The sequence below is a fragment of the Lissotriton vulgaris genome, chromosome 9 (assembly GCF_964263255.1).
Source record: "Lissotriton vulgaris chromosome 9, aLisVul1.2, whole genome shotgun sequence".
Classification (NCBI taxonomy): domain Eukaryota; kingdom Metazoa; phylum Chordata; class Amphibia; order Caudata; family Salamandridae; genus Lissotriton; species Lissotriton vulgaris.
In genome coordinates, this window is record NC_141697.1 from 475,570,498 (window position 1) to 475,593,746 (window position 23,249).

Genomic DNA, 23,249 nt, shown 5'->3' on the forward strand with positions numbered 1-23,249 from the left:
TTGTACATTCAGTTTACATGTAGAATAATAACTGTATATAATGCATATTGGATTGTGGATGTAATTCTGTAAATGCCTTACATTGCCTGCAGATGGCAGTAACCCCTTCTCAAAAAATAATATCTCATCACCACCCTGGTTTCACTAACAGACATAATAATAACGTTAATAATATTAACTTTAACATGAGATATATAACCAAAACATCTTAGGTGTAAAGACTGGTATATGCAGAGTTCAATTGGAAGAAAAATTTCCCATACGATTAAAACAGAAATTTGGTTAAGTTTAATTGTAAATAGACCTCATCAAATGAAAACGGAATGATATTAAAATTTGCTAACTGGGCGGCGTCTCTATGTCCGCATTTCAGACTATAGGATAAGAATATAAGGGAGGTGAAGGCCGAAAGGCACGACAAACATAAGTGGTTTGTTTGTCCCAGTAATCCTTCATATAAACTCAGTACCGGGATGACTAGACTAAGATGGCGGACCCATTTACCTAAGCTCCAGTAGAAACAGACCAAGCGATTAGAAACCAATGAGATCCCAGCTTGTATGAGTCCCGTGTGAACTCTTGATCATCACGTGGGACAACATGTACAGTGTCATCTTACCAGTAATCGGCGCTGAGTATAGGCGCTTACTACCACGGTAATAAGCTAGTGCCCGCTTCGCAATAATTGGGAACACCACCTGCCAATAGTAAACAACATTATAGAAAAGCGGAATTCGTTTTAAAATCGCTGACCGAGAGCGCTGCTACGTGCGCAAACCAATCTATATAAGAAAAAGCACTAAAGTGATAAAATGATAACAAAATACAGGCGCAATTGGTTGATCTGAGTCACCCTTCACACAGACCTAGATTTGAAAAAACTAGACCAAGATGGCGGAACCATTAGTACAAAAATAGATGGAATCAATAGGCACCACCTCGGCTCGTAATCACGTGAGAGGTTGCCATTAACACGTAATTTTGGCGCCAAAAAGCCTGCTATATAAAGGGGCAAGCCCTTTAGACACATTAGGAATCCAATCCTGAACCGGAGGACCTGTAAAGACGAAGCCATCCCAAATATCAGGTAGGTTCTTGCTCCCACTGTAGTTGTAGATAATAATTAGGCTTTAGGGTAACCTTTGACCTTAAACAAAAGAAGCTAAAGACAAAAAACTTTTTTCTTTCCCTCTCCTATAGACAGAATAAGGTTTTCATAAATACAACTCCTGCTAACAAGAAGAGCTCATTTTATCTGGTTCAGCCATTAGTACCCAACAACTTTTAAAGGTAAGGGTGGTATAACAGTAAAATAAATCTAGCATATCAACTCACAAGCTGAAACTTGGGTCAATTATAATCTCCCTGTACCTCCACTTATAGGTTAAAATACAAACTCTAAAAGGAACTTGGCCATTGAAGACGCTAAGGGAAATTGAAAATTGAAAACTAACCTACCAGACAGAAGCAGCTAACTTGATCTTATTAAGGTAACCTATAACTAATAAATACTAGAGGACTATACATGCAGCTAGATCCATAGGTATAAACAGAATTTCTGTCCATGTGTCCCAATATGCAGGGGACTACCTATACATATCCAGAGCGCCGACGCCAGTAATATAGGAAAAGCCACATCGGATTCGAGATGGATATATACGTATAAACAGTTAAAGAACACTCACGTTGCAGGTAATCGAGGCAGCGAAATGTATCTAGTATAAAATGTTATAAAAGGGCAATAGGTTTTATAAATATTCAACCTTCTTTCAGAAACAAAACCTGGTCCCATGGTACTTTGACACCAACCTTAAAAGCGAAACTTGCGAAAACCACGAAGTCCAAATAATTAAGGTATTACTTTTTACGAGTCTACATACGGGAAAAAAAAGTAATTATGTACATAGGTAACAATCCCCCCCCCCCCTTTTTTTCTCAAGTTGGAGTATTCCAGGGGCTCCTTAGACACCAGATAAACAGTATTCCATACTGATAAGCTCCCATCTGCAAGCAATAGGCTAAAATCTATATGTTGAATTAATCTCAAATGCAAAAGAGACAGAAATGTATGTTTTATGTAACAGTACAGAGAAATCCAACAAAAATGATCAAATTGAACATGATAACTTTGCACACAATACCGTATAAGTTTGTGGATATGACAGCACCTAGCCAATTGCAGGCTTACTGATCACTTAGGGACTTGCGTAAATAGTTAAAGATGAATTTAGAATTTTTTCAAGATATACAACAGAATGAAGTAAAATGTCAGACATGATTATGAAAATATAATTGTAAAGAAGAAAGATGCTAAAGTATCATTTTTCTCATCATTTTAGCCACGGGCATGACATTAAAGATCAAAGCAGAATTCCTGACGAAGGCGACCGCCGAAACGCGTAGAAGGAATTAACTCTGCGTTTATATGAAATTTCAAACAGGAATGATGTTTTTTATATAATTCGGATTTTATGTGAAACTAATTCAATGTTTTTGTATATGTAAATGTCTTTTTGTAAACAAAATAACTAAAAGAGATAAAAAAGATAAAATAAGGAGATAGAAAAAGAGATACGTAAATAGAAAAGAATATCAAAGATTCGTAAAAAATAAATAACATCAAATAAGACCTTTTTGGGTGGAAAATGAATCATTACTTTCATGTCTAATATACTCAGAAGCAATTAGTACACAGAACCCGGTGTGTTCTAGTCTTTTCAAAAAACACTTTACCTTGCCAGGGTTCATCCATTAAGGCAGGGGCCCCAAATTTTTCCTATACACTCTCTGATGATGACAGCCCACAACAAACCATACCGCAAGACCTCTGCAACTCCCTCGCCTCCTACTTCCACAACAAGATCGCGGACATACACAACAGCTTCAACAACCAACCAACGCACACCACGACCGAACAACCACCCCCACCACCACCTTCCACGCCTGGACTCTGATCAGCACCGAAGACACCATCCGCACGATGAACTCCATCCACTCCGGATCGCCGACCGACCCCTGCCCTCACTACGTCTTCAACAAGGCCGACGCTGTCATCGCACCCCACCTGCGAGACATCATCAACACATCCTTCGACACCGCCACCTTCCCTGAGAGCTGGAAGCACGCCGAACTCAGCGCTCTACTCAAGAAACCCACAGCGGACCCCACCGAACTCAAGAATTACCGCCCCATCTCGCTCCTCCCGTTTCCAGCCAAAGTCATCGAGAAGACCGTCAACAAGCAGCTGGCCGCCTTCCTTGAGATGAATGGATCTCTCGACCCCTCACATTCTGGCTTCCGAGCGAACCACAGCACCGAGACCGCCCTCATTGCCGCCACCGATGACATCCGAGCCCTGATGGACAACGGTGAAACAGCGGCCCTCATCCTCCTAGACCTCTCCGCGGCATTCGACACTGTCTGCCACCGCACCCTAGTACAGCGCCTCAGCAACGTCGGAATCCAGTAGAAGGCTCTGGAATGGATCATCTCCTTCCTGGACGAAAGAACACAGAGAGTCCGCCTACTACCGTACAAGTCAGAGGCCACCGAAGTCATCTGCGGCGTCCCTCAAGGATCCTCGCTGAGCCCCACCCTCTTCAACATCTACATGAGCCCCCTCGCGGCCATCGCACGCCAACACAACCTCAGCATAATCTCCTACGCCGACGACACCCAGCTGATCCTCTCCCTGACCAACGACCCCGCCGCCGCCAGAGCCAACCTGCATGAAGGAATGAAAGAGGTTGCCGAGTGGATGACGACCAGCCGCCTGAAACTGAACTCAGACAAGACGGAGGTCCTCATCCTGGGCTCCTCTCCCTCCGCCTGGGACAACTCCTGGTGGCCTCCCGCCCTGGGCACCGCACCCAAACCGACAGACCATGCACGCAACCTGGGCTTCATCCTGGACTCCTCCCTCTCCATGACCAGGCAAGTCAACAACGTCTCCTCGGCGTGCTTCAACATCCTACGCATGCTACGGAAGATCTTCTGGTGGATCCCCACCGAGACCAGGAAGACCGTCACCCAGGCCCTCGTCACCAGCCGACTGGACTACGGCAACGCCCTCTACGCCGGTACCACCGCCAAGCTCCAGAAGAGACTCCAGCGGATCCAGAACGCCTCTGCCAGACTCATCCTCGACATCCCACGAACCAGCCACATCTCCGGACATCTGAGAGACCTACACTGGCTCCCCGTCAACAAAAGAATCACCTTCCGCCTCCTCACCCACGCACACAAAGCCCTACACGACCAAGGCCCGAGCTACCTCAACAACCGAATCAACTTCTACGCTCCCAAACGCCACCTCCGATCAGCCAACCACGCCCTCGCCGCCGCCCCCCGCATCCGAAGAGCGACGACAGGAGGAAGGTCCTTCTCCTACCTAGCCGCCAAGACCTGGAACTCCCTCCCGACCGACCTGCGCCTGACCCAAGACCACCTCTCCTTCTGGAAGAAGCTGAAGACCTGGCTGTTCGAGCAGTAGCGCCTTGAGACCCTACGGGGATGTAGTGCACTCTATAAATGTCTTTGATTGATTGATTGATTGATTGATCAAAAATGAGAAATCTTTTAGAACATTTTGTACAGAATTGTTTAAGGACGCCAAAGTTATGAGCAGATGGAGAGCTCCATAAGGGGGGCCGCGCAACCCCCCTCCCAACATGAGTGAATCCCCTAGACTACAGGGACCCCACCGGGTACCTGCAGCCCCAGTGATCCCCGCTATTATTTTTTAAGAAATGCCCCCGGGACCTACCCACCTCGGGGTCTCATTAAAATAAACACAGAAACCTGCGACCCCATCGTGAAGTGCGCTGATTTAAAAAAATATAAAAACAATGTTTGTGGGCCCTGTGGGTCCTTCTGGGACCCCTGGCCAGGCCTAGGAGGTCAGGGGGTTTCTACTCTGCCCCCTTCTCTTATTTTCTACCTTTGTTTCTCTAATGACTCGCTTCTACAGAGCCACAAGATGGCTGCCGACACATCCTGGTTTGGAGTGTTGGCAGCCAATCACAGTGAAGCTGGTGCACGGGAATTAGGCTCTGCCCAGATATCAAAACTTTTATTTTTCTGATTTCTCAGCAACTACTGAATGGATATACACCATTAAAAAGAAAGTCGCTTTCTGAATCACGCACTACCTTTGTGCCAAATTTGGGGTAATTCCGTTCAGCAGTTTCTGCTGTAGCTTTGCACAAAGTTTCCTAAGGGAAATTTATTTTTTTACTTTTATTTTTTGAATTTCTCAAAAACCACTGAACGAATTTACACCATTTTTAAAAAAAAGGTCACTTTCTGAACCAAGCTATACCTTTCTGCCAAATTTGGGGTAATTCCATTCAGCAGTTCGCACTGTAGCTCGTTGCAAAATTTCCTATGAAATTAACATGGGGAAAACGTGTTTTGGGACCCCCCTTTTTCTCAGCCCCCGCTTGATGAATAAATCCCAAACTTCAAAGATAGGAGCTGACCTAAAAAGTGCAACTGTTTGGAAAATATCATAAAGATTCAATAAACGGTGCCAAAGTTATAAGCAAATCAGAAAATGCTTTTCCTATGGAAACTAGGTTGTAACTATAACTACCTACTGGCGGCCGTAGGTTATAGATAGCGCCTAGGTATCAGGACTGCGTTGGTGATATATATATATATTTATATAATTTTTTTATATACAGATATATATATATATCATCAACGCAGTCCTGATAACTAGGCGCTCTATTTTCAGAACAGCATACCAGGAACGGAACACCACACAGCAGGTATGTTTATCTTCGGTGCTTTATTTCTCCATCAGCAGCATGATGCGTTTCGATCGGGAACCCCGGTCTTGATCGCATGACGTGTCCCGACCACCCATGTGCTTAAATACTATTGTGCTTAACATATGCTCCTCCCAATAATATCATGGAGTTAGAAAACAGACTATTGTCACAATTTGATGATGTAAGGTTAAAAACCAATTAAAACAAACAACATTTCAGAAATCTATTTTATTACATAAATGTTCCTAATTTGATCCATGTTTGTTAAAACCTGGTTATATCATATAACCAAAATGCAAATTCATGTTTAAATACACCTTAGAAATACTGGGCAAGTGCCCCTAGTATATTTATATCCATTATGTTAGACCCGCATTTAAAAAAACATCATCTTGCAATATGATATCTGTTGATCAAGCAAAAAGTACTAAGTGCTTATAAATGTGTTACAGAAAATTGCTATAAAAAAGGGTGCATACCAACCAAATAACATAAATGCAACTCTACCAATAAATGCATGAGTAGTTTGCAAATTTTCTGAAAAAATGCTTTTAAAATAGTGCAGCAAGTGGTAAGGACACCAATATTTCCAATAATCCTTACAATATAAAGTGCTGAGTGCAAGTTTGTGCAAAGCCAGAAAGCATCTCATCATAAAGTGTCATTGAATTGTTTGATCTGAGACTGTAAATAAATTAAACACTGTCAATCGATCTTAAATATGTCCACTGTAAAATACTAATGGAACAAGTATTAACAGATGCATCAGAAAACTAGTAAAACCAGTTAAAATCCAGTAAAAGTACAGCTAAAAAAATCCCAATAAAAACTATCCACACGAACTAAAACATTGGTCCATAAAACTCATACAATAATTTAAAAGATTAGCAGCATGAACAGAGACTCATAATTCATAAGAAGTTGTACAAATCTTCCCCATTGGTCAAACCGTATATACACTGAAAAAACCATAGGTTTCAGGCACGTTATAATTAGTAATTAGCATTTAAAAAACCTTAGAAAGTCACTGAAAAAATCATGAGTTTCAGGGGCATTATAGTTAGTTGGACATTTCACTCGTACAAAACCATATAAATCCCCCTGTTATAGTTAGTTCAGCTAACTATAACTCGCGCGCCCGCAGTGCACTGCTGATGACGTCACATATTACATCACTCATGACATGGTCAGTGACGGGGCGTGGCTAAGCACGCAATGGCGGAGGACGCACTAGGGTAGAGCTCCGTGCTAAGCTCCCCTTCCCTGAGCCGTTTCTCCGCCACATTTAACCCTAGCCGCCCGAAACTGCTGGCGGACCTTCCCGGAGCTCTCCTCGGCAATCTGGCCGACTTTTGTTTCGGGGCTCCGACGAGGCTGACCCCGACCTATCCTGCGGACCTCCTGCGGGATCCGCTGACACCTGGCCGGCGGGGCAACTACGGGAGACCGAGGCTTGGGCCCAGCTCACAGGCCCCAACTGGTAGGCCACACCACACTGTCCGCGGCCCCCTGGCCGGCTGCTGCCGCGCTGTGAGCAACCTCCGGTGGCCGGGCGATCGCCTTGTCTCGCAGCAGGACTCCAGCGGAGGGCCCGGACCAAGCGGAAAGTGGGCCCCCAGCCCCCACATCGCGGCCGTCGCGCGACTGCTGCCCTGCGAGTTGGCGGGCTCCTTGGATTTCCTGAAGACACACCTGGGGCACATCTGGGGCAGGCGAGGCGTGGAGATCGACCCCGGAGAGGCGCCGGTGACGTGGCGGCCCCGACCAGCGGGGGCCCCTCTCCGAGACACTGTGCAGCCATCGGAGCCACCCGGTGAGTCCCTCCTGCGCCCACCAGCATAGAGGAGCCCACGCGGAGCGACAGCCCGGGCATTGCGGCCCCAAGACCCGCAGTACGGCAGACCGCCCCTCCCCTCGCCTGGTCGCCACACCACTGCCGGAGACAGGCTGACCGCCCCCCCCTGAGACGGAGACTCGCGACGGTGTGCTCCACGCCGGGCCCGCCTGCGGGGCCCCCCCACGGGGATAATTACTGCCCGAAGGTCAGCGAGGCACACGAGAGGCTGTGACCCGGGCCGGAACTGGTGACCAGACCCGTTCGCGACGCCTGGACCCCTCGGACTCACACACAGTGCTGGCCCCCCCGGCCCCCACTACAACTGGGGCGGAGTGGCAGGGCCGTGACCCGCTAGCGCTCCGGAGGGCAACCGGCGCGGCCACAGACCGCCAGGGACGAGCACGGGCGAAGGAGAGGACAGGACCCCCCCGCCTGCGCCGAGGCCCCCACACAAGGCCACCCGCTGGAGGACCCCCCCCCCCCCCCTAGGGGACAACAACGACGGCCTAACCTGAGGGACCAGCCAGCACTCGCGGGGCCCCAACCCAGGAGCGCAGCACTTCAGGGGACACCGTCACTGGAGTAACGCCAGGGGCCGACCCTGCAGGACAGGCGCCACCCGCACATGTCCGGGGGAGTGCGGACCCGCACTGGGACTGGAGGGGCCCCGCCGAAGGGGAAGACGGACAAACAGGTACACAAAATGGCCGCCGAGCAACTGGCTGCGAGGCTTGACAGCGTGCTGGCAGCGGTGGAACGGATGGAGCAGTCCCTCCAGCAAACTAGAACCTCCCTGGAGTCCAAAATTGATGGGGTCGCAGTGGACCTGACCCTCCTGCGTGATGACCATAGGAAATTGTCCGACCGAACCAAGACCCTGGAAGGCGCAGTGAAGGAGATCGAGCCCAAGGTCACCCAGACAGACAGACACGTGCAGGACCTCCTGAACAGAGTGGAGTTCCTGGAGGACAGGGCTGAGGACGCGGAAGGGAGGGCGAGACGCAACAACATCAGACTTGTGGGGGTTCCGGAGAAATGGGAAGGGGCCCGCCCGACCGAACATGTGGAAGACTGGCTGCGGACACTTTTGCCCGAAGGCTCGTTGTCACCGCACTTCGTCGTGGAGCGCGCACATCGGGTGCCAACGAGACCCTATACCACCGGCGCCAACCCGAGGCCGTTGCTCTTCAGAATACTGAACTATAGGGACAGAGACACGGTGCTGCGAGAGGCACGGCGATTGGGCGAGGTGCGCATAGACAACGCGTCGATCATGTTCTTCCCCGACTACACCATCCAGGTGCAGCGCCAGAGGCACGACTTCATGGCAGTGAAGAGGAGACTACGCACCGCGGGCCTCAAGTACTCCCTACTATTCCCTGCCAAGCTGAGAGTGGTGGCGGGAGATAGCACTTACTTCTTCAACACACCCGAGGAGGCCGACGAGTGGCTGGACGGAGGCACGGACACAGCACCGAAACACTCTCGCGGAGGCGAGACGAGGACCAGGCCGCGAGCACCGCGACGACGCCGCAGGCACAGGACCCAACAGTCCCAACACGCGGAGGAGGGGGCGGGACTCTCCCCCACACTGGACCAGATGCTCCGAGAACAACGCGATGCACTGCAGAAGGTCTCCCAAATAAGCAACTCATCCTCCCATGAGACGGCCCAGGAGGACGGCCAACAGCCGGTACCTAGCGACGACGACGAGGCCATATACGGGATCCCGAACTCACAGATCTCGATGGAACTGCCCATCGTCACGCCGCAAACCTCAGACCTGATCCACTGACCCTACGGGGGATGTCTGCACTGGCCTTGCCATGACGAGGGAAGGGTTGGCAGTGGCCGCCTGGACGATGGTGCGCAATCGGCGCCCGCCACTGCAGGGGCCACCTCCCCCCCCCCCCCCCCTGCCAGCTGATCGAACTGTGGACACCTGGAACAGTGAGTAATGCCCTTATGGCACTAGTGGTAAGCTGGGAGGGCACTGAAGGGGTGGCCTTTTAGCACGCATCTGCGCCTGGTCGCACACAGGATGGGCAACTTGGAGCACTGGACCGCAGTGGGCGGCCACTATTGTCCTGTATTGTATGGCTCAGGGAAGCGGCCTGCTTCCCCTAAACTGACTATATATCCATCCTGCCGAACTTGTGCTTAGCACACACTGCCCCTTAAACAAAGTAAGAATGTTCCTCTCTCTTGAGAGTATGGACGGTGGCCCGTTCCGCCACTGCCCTTTTGGTATTTTAGTGGGGTTAGCCCGCTGTTGGTTGTTGTTCTTTACTGTTTGTTTTCCCTGTCCTTATGTTTTCCCAAACTTTGCTGAGTGTGATGTGGGGGGTGGGAACGGAAGAGCTGGGAGAGCCACTGCTGGGGCCTTTGGTGATGCCGCTGCTATTGGGAGGGTCAGGGGGGAATGTGTATTGCTGAAATGTCTGCCATAAAAATATGCACGTGGAACATTAGAGGTATGCACACACCCGCGCGCAGGTACCAAATCTACTCCTACTTGAAGAGGCAGAACGTGCAGGTCGCGCTATTGCAGGAAACACACCTGAGTGGGGCGGAGGTGACAGCGCTGAGGCGGAGATGGAGGGGACAACTGTATGCCACCGAATACTCCTCGTACGCCCGCGGGGCACTGCTATGGGTAAAGCCGGGAACCCCCTTCGTAATGTCGGAAGTACACATAGATGCGGAGGGGAGGTATGTCCTGGTGAAGGGTCGCATAGACGGGCAACCAGTGGTCCTGGCGTCCATTTACGCTCCAAACACGGATCAGGGCACCTTCCTGGCGCGTATCTCAGGGAAATTAGCGCCCTGGCACGGCGTCCCATGGATCCTGGGGGGCGACTATAACGCGGTACTAGACCCAGTGCTGGACCGTTCGGTCCCGCCGAGGCCAGAGGCGACATCCCAGGGGGCCACGAGGACACTCACACAGTGGGCGACGCAGTGGGGTCTGAAAGATGCATGGCGTGCGCACAATCCGAACACTAGGGTGTACTCATACTTCTCGGGAGCACATGCATTACATGTTCGCCTCGACAGATACATGGTGTCAGCGGACATGTTGCCCCATATCACTGACTCACAATACCTGGGTAGGACACACTCCGACCACAACCCCCATACACTGCACATGGCCTGGGAACCCCCGCGCCCGCCAATCCCCACGTGGCGACTGCAACCTGCATTACTGCTAGACGCCCCCTTTAGAGATTCCCTGCAGGCCAGCGTAGCGCAATACTTCGAAGACAATTCAGATACAGCATCCTCCCCGAGAGTAGAGTGGGACGCATTCAAGGTGGTGGTACGGGGACATTGCTTGAGCACTCAGGGGAGCATACGGTGGAAGTTGGAGGAGGACTTGCGCAGGGTGGAGGCGGACCTACTCGGCGGGGAGCAGGAGGCGGTGGGGGGTGCAGGTGACCGGCTGCAGGCGGCCCGGGCGGAGCACGAAACGCTACTGGAACGGCTGCGGCACGTCAACTTTGCGGCCCATTCGGCGCGAGTGCACCAGCACGGTGACAAGCCAGGTAGGCTATTGGCCTGGTTAGTCAGGCAGGAGGAACGCACGGAGCCGGTCTCCGTCATCCGCACGGCTGAGGGAGAACTAGTGTACACCCAAAATAGGATACACCAAGCGTTTGTGGGACACTACCGGGCCCTATACAAGTCGCAACTGAGAGTAACTGCGGCCTACATAGCAGAATACCTGTCGGACATCCCGCTGCCCTCCCTTATAGGCTCACAGCAGGACGCCCTGGGGGCGCCATTCTCCGCGGACGAAATACGCGAGGCCATCTTCGCACTGTCCAACGGCAAATCACCTGGCCCGGATGGACTGCCCGCCGAATTTTTTAAGGCGTGTTCAGACACGCTGGTTCCGGAGTTGCTCAAGCTGTATAATACAGCAATGGAAGAATCAGCACTCCCAGACTCGCTTAACGAGGCAAACTTGGTCTCGCTGCTGAAGCCGGGCAGAGATGGCGCACTCATGGGGTCCTATAGGCCGTTGGCCATGCTAAATACTGATTATAAAATTTTCACCTCACTCCTGGCCCGCCGCCTGGCCCTGGAGGCACCAACTCTGGTACACGCCGATCAAAATGGCTTCATGCCGGCGCGGAGCACGTCTCGTAATCTACGCCGCCTCTTCCGGATTCAGGAAGCGGCTCTGACGTATTGGCCTAGATCGGGGTGCCTGGTCCTGGACCTGGAGAAGACCTTCGATTCGGTAGAATGGCCATACCTGGGAGCCGTGCTGGACAGATTTGAGGTGGGAGATGCATTTGCTGACATGGTCGGTCTGCTCTACCAGAGACCCAGTGTCCGAGTGAGGACGGGAAGGCTGCTGTCGGAGAAGATCGGGGTGCGTAGAGGCACCAGGCAAGGCTGCCCCCTGTCCCCCCTCCTCTTCTCCTTAGCCATTGAACCACTAGCAGCTCTGCTACGGGGCAGAGGAGCGGAATGGGGGATCCCATTGGCTGACGGAACACACATAGTCTCACTCTACGCAGACGACCTGCTGCTCTATGTGCGGGACCTCACCGCGGTGCCAGCCGAGCTATCGGACGTCTTCCAGACCTTCGCAGAGGTCTCGGGCCTCAGGGTCAACTGGGCCAAGTCCGGGGCATACTCGTTTAGCCGTGATCAGGAGGAATGCGATGTGCATCTTGGAGGGGCCAGGCTCGCTTGGTACCCGACCACGTTTAAATACCTAGGACTGCACATCTATAGAGACCCACAGGACTTACTGGAGGGCAACCTGGTGCGCGCCATTTCTTCGCTGCGAGCTCAGATGTCCTTCTGGAAAACACTTCCGCTGAACGTGCCCAGCCGCATAGCTCTTACTAAAATGATAGCGCTCCCTAGGCTGCTATATCACTTCGCGAATATCCCCACGTATGTCCCCACGCGGATATTCCGCGATCTGGAATCAATGCTTCGTGGCTTGATCTGGAACACGGGGCGACCTCGAGTGGCGCTGGCTAAACTGTACTCCCCGACCGCGGAGGGAGGATTGGCTGTCCCCAACATGGAGCTGTATTACCTGGCCGCACAGCTCCAATGGGTGACGTACTGGCTCAGCGATGCACATCTGGACGATACGGCCACTGCGGACTACCAGTGGACGCATCCCCAGACCTGCGCCCTGTTTCACCCATTGACCAAGGGACCCCGTCCCCTGCCCATGCATGTGGCCGTGGCCCGCAAATGTTTTCTCCGCAGCCTGAAGCTGACGCAAAATACCAGGCCATATGCTCCTGCCCTCCCCCTGCTGGGCACCCCCAGGAGGAGCGGGATGGTTACGCAGCGCAATCTGGACCACTGGGTCACGGCTGGAGTAGAGACCATGGGTGACCTGTATGTTGACGGGGCCCTGCTCTCATTTGCGGAGTTATCTGACACCACGGGACTCCCGGCCGGGCAGTTCCTACTCCATGCGTCGGTACTGCGGGCATACACTGACTCCTGGGGTGACATCCAGGATGAACCGCCGATGCACCACCTGGTCCAATATCTACATGTAATGGGCAGAGGCTCGCACATCACGCATTGGTTAGCGCAGGCGCTTCTCATCCACACGCAAAACCCACGCAGCAGATCAGGGCTAAATGGGCGGCGCACCGTGGGAGGGATTGGACGGACAAGGAGTGGAACCTAGTACTAGCTAGCCCCGTGAACATCCCCCGCAATTCCCGCTTCCGTGTCATCCAACTGTACATATTGCACCAGGCATACCTAACGCCAGATAGAATAAACAGATACTTTGCGGTCGACACTGCCGTTTGTCCCAGATGTGACCTGTTAGGCGCAGATATCCTGCACATGCTTTGGCACTGCCCAACCCTGACCACGTACTGGGGGGAGGTGACCTCACTCCTGAATCACAGCACGGGCCCGGGCCTGCCGGACACGTGGGAGGCGTGCATTCTCGGCCTCTATAAAAGAACCAAGCTGAACAAAACGCAGGCGTGGTTCTGGGATCTGGGCCTCGTTACGGCCAAACGGCTGATTACGCGACACTGGAAACGGCGGGAACCGCCTACCCCAAAACACTGGTTCGCATCCTTTACAAACTGGGCCGGGGCGGAAGGCACGGCGCTCCACCGGGAAGAAATAGCGGGCCTGCGGCAGTTCCCGATAGCTCAGCTCTGGGATGGCATCCTGGGGTCCCTGAAGGGGGAGGGCACTGTCAGGGGGCTCACGTAGACTGGGTGAAGCCGGAGGTGGGTCACAGAGGCTAATGCTGTATCGCAGGAATCATCGCAAGCGGTGCCCCCCCCCCCCCCCCTGACACAGACAAGAAACAGCCAGCGCGTAAACCTCGGATACGACCCAACGCCCACGCAGGCGCCCATCAGCGGCCATTGCCCAGCAGCGCGCCCCAAGCACAAAGTTGCTGACGTCGCCCCCGCAAGCACACTCCACCCCCCCCCCACCCACTATCACACATATGTTTACATGTTTGCAGTATCGGACCCCTGCTCATGGACGGTGGCCTCTCTGACCCCTCGTGTTGAAGTGGGCAGAAGCCGCTGACGGCACTACAGATGGCGGCTGCAGGCGTAGACACTGATAGCCACACCGACAGCGAGGCTCCTCCACCTGAATGCCACATGCTCCACTAACAAGGCCGGCGACCGATGACACACCATGGCCCGCAGGGGCTGTCCCACTCCAGGTTCAGGCACACTTGCGCACGAACACCTCTGACCTCCGGATGCACTGTAACAGCATCGGTAAACAACACACCGTTCAGAGGTGGCACCTACTAACACCGTGCCAGTGGGACGGACTTCGAGTGGGGAAGCCGCGATAGGAACATTGGGACATACCGATACGAACTGTTTTGTTTAGTTTGCCGATTTCATGGCTCAGTTCTAGAAAAAAATGAAAAATAAGGCGTCATTTATGGACTTTTCCTTTCTTGACTTAAGAAAATGTGACTATCTTCTCCATGTCCTAGCACACCGGGGACACAAGGGACGCAATGACATGCCCTTTTTATGATGGCCCACACCCCCACGATTCACCGTTCATTTGCAGCCGGCCCGCAGGGTTGTAGGCTTTGCTATGTGTACTGTACCTTTGAACATTAATAAACGTCTTAAAAAAAAAAAAAAAAAAAAAAAAAAATGACATGGTCAGTGACATCACTCATGACATCACTGATGACATCTCAAATGACATCACTGATTACATCATCCAGTGAATGTGTGTTTTTCGGAATATTAAATATGTTTCATATATGTATATCTTAAGTTCAATGGAAGAATAAATGGGTATATAAGTGTCTAAATGGATCCTTTTATTTTGTAAAATTGATTGTATAACTGACTGATTAAGTGTATCTTAGTGAATACATGGGTTAGTGAGTAATGTTTAAATATGTAAATATCTGTATCAGTCTCTCACTTTGTGTATAAGTGGCTGCATGTGTTGGTGAGTAGCTACATGATTATCTATATGGGTTATTAGTTTTTTTTTTTTTGTATCAGTATGAGTGTGTGAGTGTCTGTGTACTTTTCTGGGGGGTATTACTTAGTGCGTAGATGCGTGAATGAGTGAGTCACAGTTTGTATGTGTGAAGACAGTATGTTTGCAGGACTGTATAGGTGGATGAGTGTGTGTATGGGTGTGTTAGTGAGTGAATGACTGTCTCAATAGTGTCTTTATGAGTAACTACATATGTTTTAAACTAGTATATGTCAATATTTGTATATATAAGGGAGTATATGTGAGAGTGAGAGATTGGAAGAGTTCCTGTATAAATAAGTATGTGTTTTTATAAGTGATGGTTTAAGAGAGTAAGTATGTGTAGGTGTCTGTAGAAGTAAGTGTGGTGGTGTGTGTATAACTGTATATGCAAGTAAATGGATGTTTGATACTTTACATGTGAGACTATGTGTGTGAGTAACTCTATGGAGGAGTGGCAGTGTATAACAGGATGTATAGGTATATGAGTAGATATGATGAGTGAGTACATGTATGAGTGACTGTGTAGGCCTGTTGGTGAATGAGTGGATGTGTGTATAGATCTTGGAATTACTGAATAGGTGTGTTGTAACTGGTATTGGTATGTCCATTGTTTTTAAATTTTAGATTGTATTTTTGGGTGTGTGTATCAAAGGTTATATTAGGGTGAGAGGATGTTTGCCACTCTATCACAAAGATGATGTCATCAGTGATGTCATTTAAGATGTCATGAGTGAAGGCATGAGTGATGTCACTGACCATGTCATGAGTGATGTAATATGTGACGTCACCAGCAGTGCATTGCGGGCGCGCAAGTTATAGTTAGCTGAACTAGCTATAACGTGGAAATTTCCATGGTTTTGTACGAGTGAAATGTCCAACTAACTATAACGCCCCTGAAACCTTTGGTTTTCTCAGTGAATTTCTAAGGTTTTTTTAACTGCTAATTTCTAACTGTAACATGCCTGAAACCTATGGTCTCTGTTTATGCTGCTAATCTTATAAATTATGATAGGAGTTTTATGGACCAATGTTTTAGTTTTGTGTAGATAGTTTTTATTGGGATTTGTTTAGCCCAGTTTTTATTGGGGTTCGAATACACTCAGACACTTTTCGGCTACCGCCTTTGTCAATAATGGCAAGCGCCGAAAAACAGCATCAATAAATACACATATTATTTTTTACATCAACAACGGACACCAGTCATCCATCTGTCCATCACTGTCTGCAATTGTATAGCATGCAAATACAATCACATTGCAGTGTATGGAACACCAGTGTTTTACAATGTCGCCCTGAATGTGAAGTGTGCAAGTATCACTGTGCCCTTTATATAACAGTCTATACATATTTCAACCTATGTCAATATGCACTCTAAGACCTCCACATCGAACCGCAGCTAATCTGCAGAAAAGATGTGACATTATACAGCCCTGAATGGGCTCAAATTACTAAGGCATCGTTTTTGCAAAAGGTGCGAGCATCCCTATTATCCTATTCAACCCTGTATGGGTATAGCCAAATGTTCACCCCCCACAATTTACAATGCGTAACTGGTGTTACAATCTAGTCTTACTTTTTCATGTGATGTCTCACACGATTCCCAATCTCATATCTTTTACTCATGAAGTGAATACTCTAATCTTGAAATTGCTGAATTTATAGGTGTATCACCATTTCTTCCCCACTATTTAACCCCCATGGTATTTTGGTTTGGGTATAGATGATATACCTTGACTGTAGTATGCGGAGCTGCAGTCGTCTATCATTTCCCCTTATGTTTGGGAGCACATGGTCCATGCAGAAGAATTTCAACGGATCCCTGTTTTTTCTATGATGAGTTTCAAAGTGTCTTGCCACCTGATATGTTACATCCTTGTTGGCAATTGCTCTGAGATGCTCCACAATGCGCACCTTGGTTGGATGTATGGTGCTGCCAATGTATCCTAAGTCAGACGGGCATACCAAACAATACACTGTGTGGCTCGTATTACAATTCATGAACCTCCTGATTTTCTTAGGTACCGCCAGATCCGGTACATCATATGACAGGACTTTATGGCTATTCTTACATGCATTGATTTACCGCAGGGAAAGAAGCCTGTTACTTTTCCAACGGCGGCAGGTCAATTGTCTGTGTGATCCAGCAGTCCACCAACAACAGCTGCTCCACTACCACATTCTCACATGGGTCCATAAAACACACAGTGGTTAAACTGCTGGGGGGTTCACATTTTATAAAAAATTTACAAACAGCTTAGAATTAGTTTATTCAAAACCTCTGTTCAATTTTCAACTAACCCTTCGCAGATCAACAAGTTCTTTCCTCTGGTCGATGGACCATTAGTGGAAACTAGTTGATAGCGATAATTAACAAACTAACTTTTCTATACCTTAAAAAAATCACCACAGACTCAAGAAGTTTTCAAAACTTTATCAAAATTATAGTTGCATATGAGCAATCTCAATACAGTGCAGTCACCATCATTCATAGGAGAGGAAATTCAATTAATAAACATAACACATTTATCTCTGACACATGCAATGATTGATGCCGGAAAGGGAGAGGACAGAGAGAAAAGATCAAAAACATTAACAAATAACAGGAAAATATATTTACCAAGGATGGTGTGGAAGACCAACCCCCTGGCCAAAAGGCTGGTAGGGGTCCCCTGAGATAGATTCAGGAGACAAACACTTCAGGACAGGAAACAGGACAGGATAGTTACCCTATCTAAGATACCAACAGTTGTGCCACATCCCTCTCTGACACACTCTTCCTCCTTGAGATTCTTCGGAGATCTTCAGTTCCAACCCAATTAAATTAGGATAGAAAATTTCTGATTTAGGTTCTGCAATCAGTTCTTCATCAGCATCTCACAGCATCAGCATCAGCATCTCTCCCGGCATTCAGCACCGTCCGATCTGACTAACTAACTAAAACTAGCTCAATTAAACCTTTCGTTCTGCATGTTCCACCCATTAATGTTTCAATATCATAAAATACTAAATTTGATTGGTCCGGCAATGGGGGGTCTTCATCACACCATGCTTACATGTCACTAAATTCAGTTAAACCATTGTTCGTAAACCCAACCCCTTACTTTTTATTCATAAATTATATTCTCATACACTACACGTATCAATGTTGAAACATTAATGACACTACGGTGAATAGTACATTTCATTGCTGAACATTGCACCTTCCATTCCCAGGCTGTAGCATTCGATCTTGGCTCCCTTTCAATTGCTGTGTCATTGACCCTCATGACTTCCCTCAGTGGGCATGTGCATACTTCGCGTCATTCAGCTCATTCAGTATTCCCTCCAAGCGTTACCTCGTCATACTACATAGGTGTAGTTGATGCATGTGCAAACAGATTTCCAGTTTAAAGCGATATTAATCCTTCTTCAATGTTATCTGGGTTAGTACACCCATACGCAAGCTTCGCTAACCTGCGTGTTCATGTAAATGCGTATTAGTATTCACAAAATTTTATTAATAACTTGTAGTGAGGTAAACGAGCAGATTGCTCTAAGCAAGTCTCTTCTCTCCGAGACCTTGCTCCATCAATCCCCTCACTGATGGCATTTTTGAGCCATCACAAAATTACCCATCCCAACCAGATGCCAACATCAACAATTCTAATTTTTTCTCTTTCCTGTTCATATTTTCATCCTTTAATTCTTTTCCTTTTAATTCCTTCATTCTTTTACATATTTTCCCTTTCATCTCTTCTAGCTGAATTTCCTCATATTCTCTCTTTCTCCCTCTTTCCTTTCCCTCATGTATTCTCATTTTTCTTTTACCCTTGCAACACTTGTATGTGATCATTACTATTGTCACTATTATAACTACTGGTAATATTATTTGTCCTAGGAAACTGTTTCCAAAGTCAGAATAGCATTTCCCAATTGCAGTAATACTCTTTGTTAGTCTTTCCCAAACACCGTCAACCTGCAGTTGGGTCAAGTCTTCATGAATTCTTATAATATTCTTAATATACCCTTTAATTTCCTTACTTTTATCAGGTATGTAGGTGCAACAATGTTGAACTTTCAACATTTCACAGACTCCTTCTTTTACCAATAAAATAGCAAGAGCAAGAAGATTCTGTAAAACCATAGATCTCATTGCAACCATTTCTGTATTGATCATCAAGAATCCTCTAGCAGTATCAGTCGAAATACGATCAACTACTGTTGACAATTTACGAATTTTGTGTGAATTCAGAACAACTCCAACTGAGGGTATCAGTGCACCAAATGTATCACCCAATATTTCAGAAAAACTAGCCTTCTTAATTTGTGTTAGTCCATTAGATATTTCATTGACTCCATTGATTCTGTCCACATGGTCAATTTTTGGAAATACTATTCCAAAGTAACAGCTACCTTACCATCTGGCAGGTAATCTATAATAAACAATATTTCTGAATACATAATAAATGCCTGAAAATATAGGATCAGTTCCCCCTTTTAGTCTCCATCCCCTATAATTAGGAAATTGTGTTCACATTCACTGGAACCAATGAAAACATTATTATACTCTGTCCTTAATCTATGGAGACAACATTTCCCTTTCTTCACAAAGTCTAGGGACATTGCAACATGAGCCTCACTCTTTGCATGAATTCCCTCTTTCCCAACTCATGGAGGTACATGGGTTTTCTGTTCAGCAGCTTTATTTGCCAAATCCTGTGTCATTTCTTCAACTAAATTAAGAAACTCCTTTTCTTCTTCACATAATATACATGTTAGATTATTCATGTGTGCCTGTAATATATCTATGGGGCTCATTGTTAAATAAAATTCACCCATGAACTGTGCATCCTTACTACTAAATATTGGATTCATATTCTTTCATATAGGTAATTCTGAAAATACTAAGTCTATATTAGAATAGAAATACTGTAACTTTCTGATTATATAAAATAAACTTGATAATACACTACATGACACACCATATGTTTAAGGAATGTGGTGATCAATTACCCCTTCTGATACTGATGTGGGTAATTTCATACAGACGTAACAATCACTAATCTCCATTTTATCTACATACTGAAACAACAATTTAGTAAACACATTCAAAGTTGAATCATTATTAGGCCCATCATGAAAATACATAGCTTCATCTGTAAATGTAAATGTAAATGTACAGGAATTTATATAGCGCAAATCACCGAGCGGTTTCTAAGCGCTTGCCTAGGGAACCTGTCCTGGTATTCCCCTGTGAGATAACCCCGGCAGGGTATCCGCAAGGTGAAAGCCAGGCATCCCGCCGCGAGGGGCGGTTGTGGAGATTAAGCAAGCTATTGCCCAGAGTTGCAGAGTGTGAACCCGTGAATCGAGTAGGCACCGGAGCGAGAATTGTCGAGCCCATGGACATTTTAGGACTCAAGACCCCGCCGAGCCGGGAATTGAACCCTGGTACCGGGCTGACCTCTGCTTCCAGGTCTGCCTCCTCTAACCAGTGAGTCACACTTCTCCACTCTACTTGTTCTAATTTTATTTTAGTACTTTTTTTTATATTTGATCATTTTTATTCAATCCATGACAAATAGCAATTCAAATCAATTACATGAATACATAAGCTCTCACGTCCCCCTACCATATATACACGTAAATAAAACAATTAATAAAAAAATCAGACAGACCAATACATGTTATATCTCTTATATAGCTTTCTTATTTCATATGCTCTATCATCGGGCCCCATATCTGAATACCCAAACATTGTTTTTTCATTGATTTCAAAGAATATAAACTAGAGTCCAAATTAAAGATATTATAAAATTTGGCCCACCACATTTCAAAAGAGGGAGCTTCCTGTTGCAGCCACAGCGCCGCTACACATAGCCTAGCTACTGCCACTGCTATGAATATCAAGTATCTGAATGTATAACACCCTTTCCCTGGTTTGAGGGATTCCCCAATTCCTGTAAGCATTATATCCATCGTCATCTGTACATTAACCCCCATAATCTCTGATAGAAACCCCTCAATATGTCTCTTCCATGGATTCAGCTGCACACACCCAAAAAAATATGGGTAATATCCGCACTTTCTGTCGCACACCAAAAACATCTCCCATCATTTATGCCTCTCCATTTCATCATTTTCAAAGGTGTATGTTACAAATTAAATAGTGTCTTAAAATGTTTGGCTTTCAAATTATCGGGGAAATAGATTTTCCCGCAACATCTATTGATTCCTGCATATCCAATCAATCTTGATGTAACCGGGAACACCAATTCCTATCTTGCATCTCCATGTCATCTTGCTGTACATCCATCAATATTTAACACAGTACACCTATTTTAGCTCCCGCCTAACTGCCTCAATGAGAGGGCAAATTTCCCTCCCCCTCTGCTCTTGCTGCTTCAAAAAATTATCTTGATTTTGCAAATACTTGAAGAACTTATTTTTTTGCAGCCCAAATCTATTTGATAACATTTGAAATGAGACAAATACTTCCTCCTCAAAAAAGTTGCCTAGTTGCCTAATCCCATTTGCTCTCCATTTCTCCATTCTTAAGTCGCAAAATATAGGCGGGAGCATTGAGGTGGTATTTATGGGGGTATAATAACAACTCCCTGTTAACCCAATTCTCTTTCTAAACAGCTTCCAAGCTTTATATACTGCAATTACCACCTTGAATTGCGTTCTTTTATAAAAGCTTAACTTCAAAAATGTAAATAGACAATTTCTCGCCTCTGACGCCAACAACAGCTGATATATTGATGGTGTTTCTGCCACCATTTCAACTTCCTCCCCTGTTAACATAACCCTCATATTTGAAAGAGACAAACATAATATTAAAAAGCAAAATTGGGAACAGCCCACCCCCCACGATCCCGTGGTAGCATCATGTACTTTAAAGCCCTCCTAGCTTTTCTTTGTCCCCCACAAAAACCTATCCCCAATAGCTTGTGCTTTTTGAAGTTGCAAGCGAGTTAGCTCTAATGGTACTGCCCTAAAATAATATATGAACTTAGGTAGTATACACATCTTGAGGACATTACACCTTCCCACTAGCGTCAGATGAAGGCACTCCAATCGGTTTAACAGCTGCTGAACCCCAGCAACTATATTTTTCCAATTAACATCTATTAGCTGCTGTAAATCCATCCTGATTTTTATACCCAGATATGTAGCCTCCCCCACCGCCCGAGGTTCCCCAGGACAACTCCCCATTGTAGACACAATCTGAGTTTTTGCCAGATTTAATTTATATCCAGACACTTCCCCAAATCCTTGGCCAAGCCTTTCTATCTCGTCAACCGTTTGCAGTGGGTCCAATGTTGCCACCACAATATCATCTGAGTAAGCTAATACTTGAACTGAATATTGTCCATAGGTCATAGAACTAATCATATTACTGCTTTCAAGCATACTTCAAAACAGACTAATATATAATGCAAATAACAGCGGGGAGCAGGGCATCCCTGCCTTGTTCCCCTTGTTATAAGCACTGACTCCGATTCTTTACCCAGTACACATATTCTAGCTTTGGGTGATATATACATGGTATGAAAAGCTCGAATATATCACGGGTCAAACCTCATCTTATATAAATCTGCCCACAATAAAGGCCAGAAGACACAGTCAAACGCCATCTCAGCGCAAAGGAATATCAATCCCAGCTTAGCTTGATGTACGTTTGCATAGTCTTTCAAGGCAACTACTCTAGTTATATGGTTGACTGTGCTCCTGGTGGGTATAAACCCATGCTGATGTATAGAAACCAAAGGGGTAATCACCCTCGCCAGCCTAGTTGCCATTGACAAACTGCTGGGATGTCACCACTAGACTAAATCCCAATTCTTTCAGCATCATACGCCTACCCCAGGGTATATGTGTTTCCTGGATACATACTAAATCAGGTTTCATTTAGCACAAATCAGCTGCAGCCTATTGTCTTTTACTGTTATTATTCGGCTACAAACATTGAACAAACAAACACGTAGCCCATAATCCCTCATTTTATCTACCATGTCTTATACTGTAACTTACCAGTATATACATCATAGTTTTGATAACAATAAAGCAACTCAAAAATGTCATGTTTTTATCATTATGGATTGAATTTTTACCCCACTCCATTCCCTCCCCCATTCCCCATTTCCCGGTCCCCAACCCAG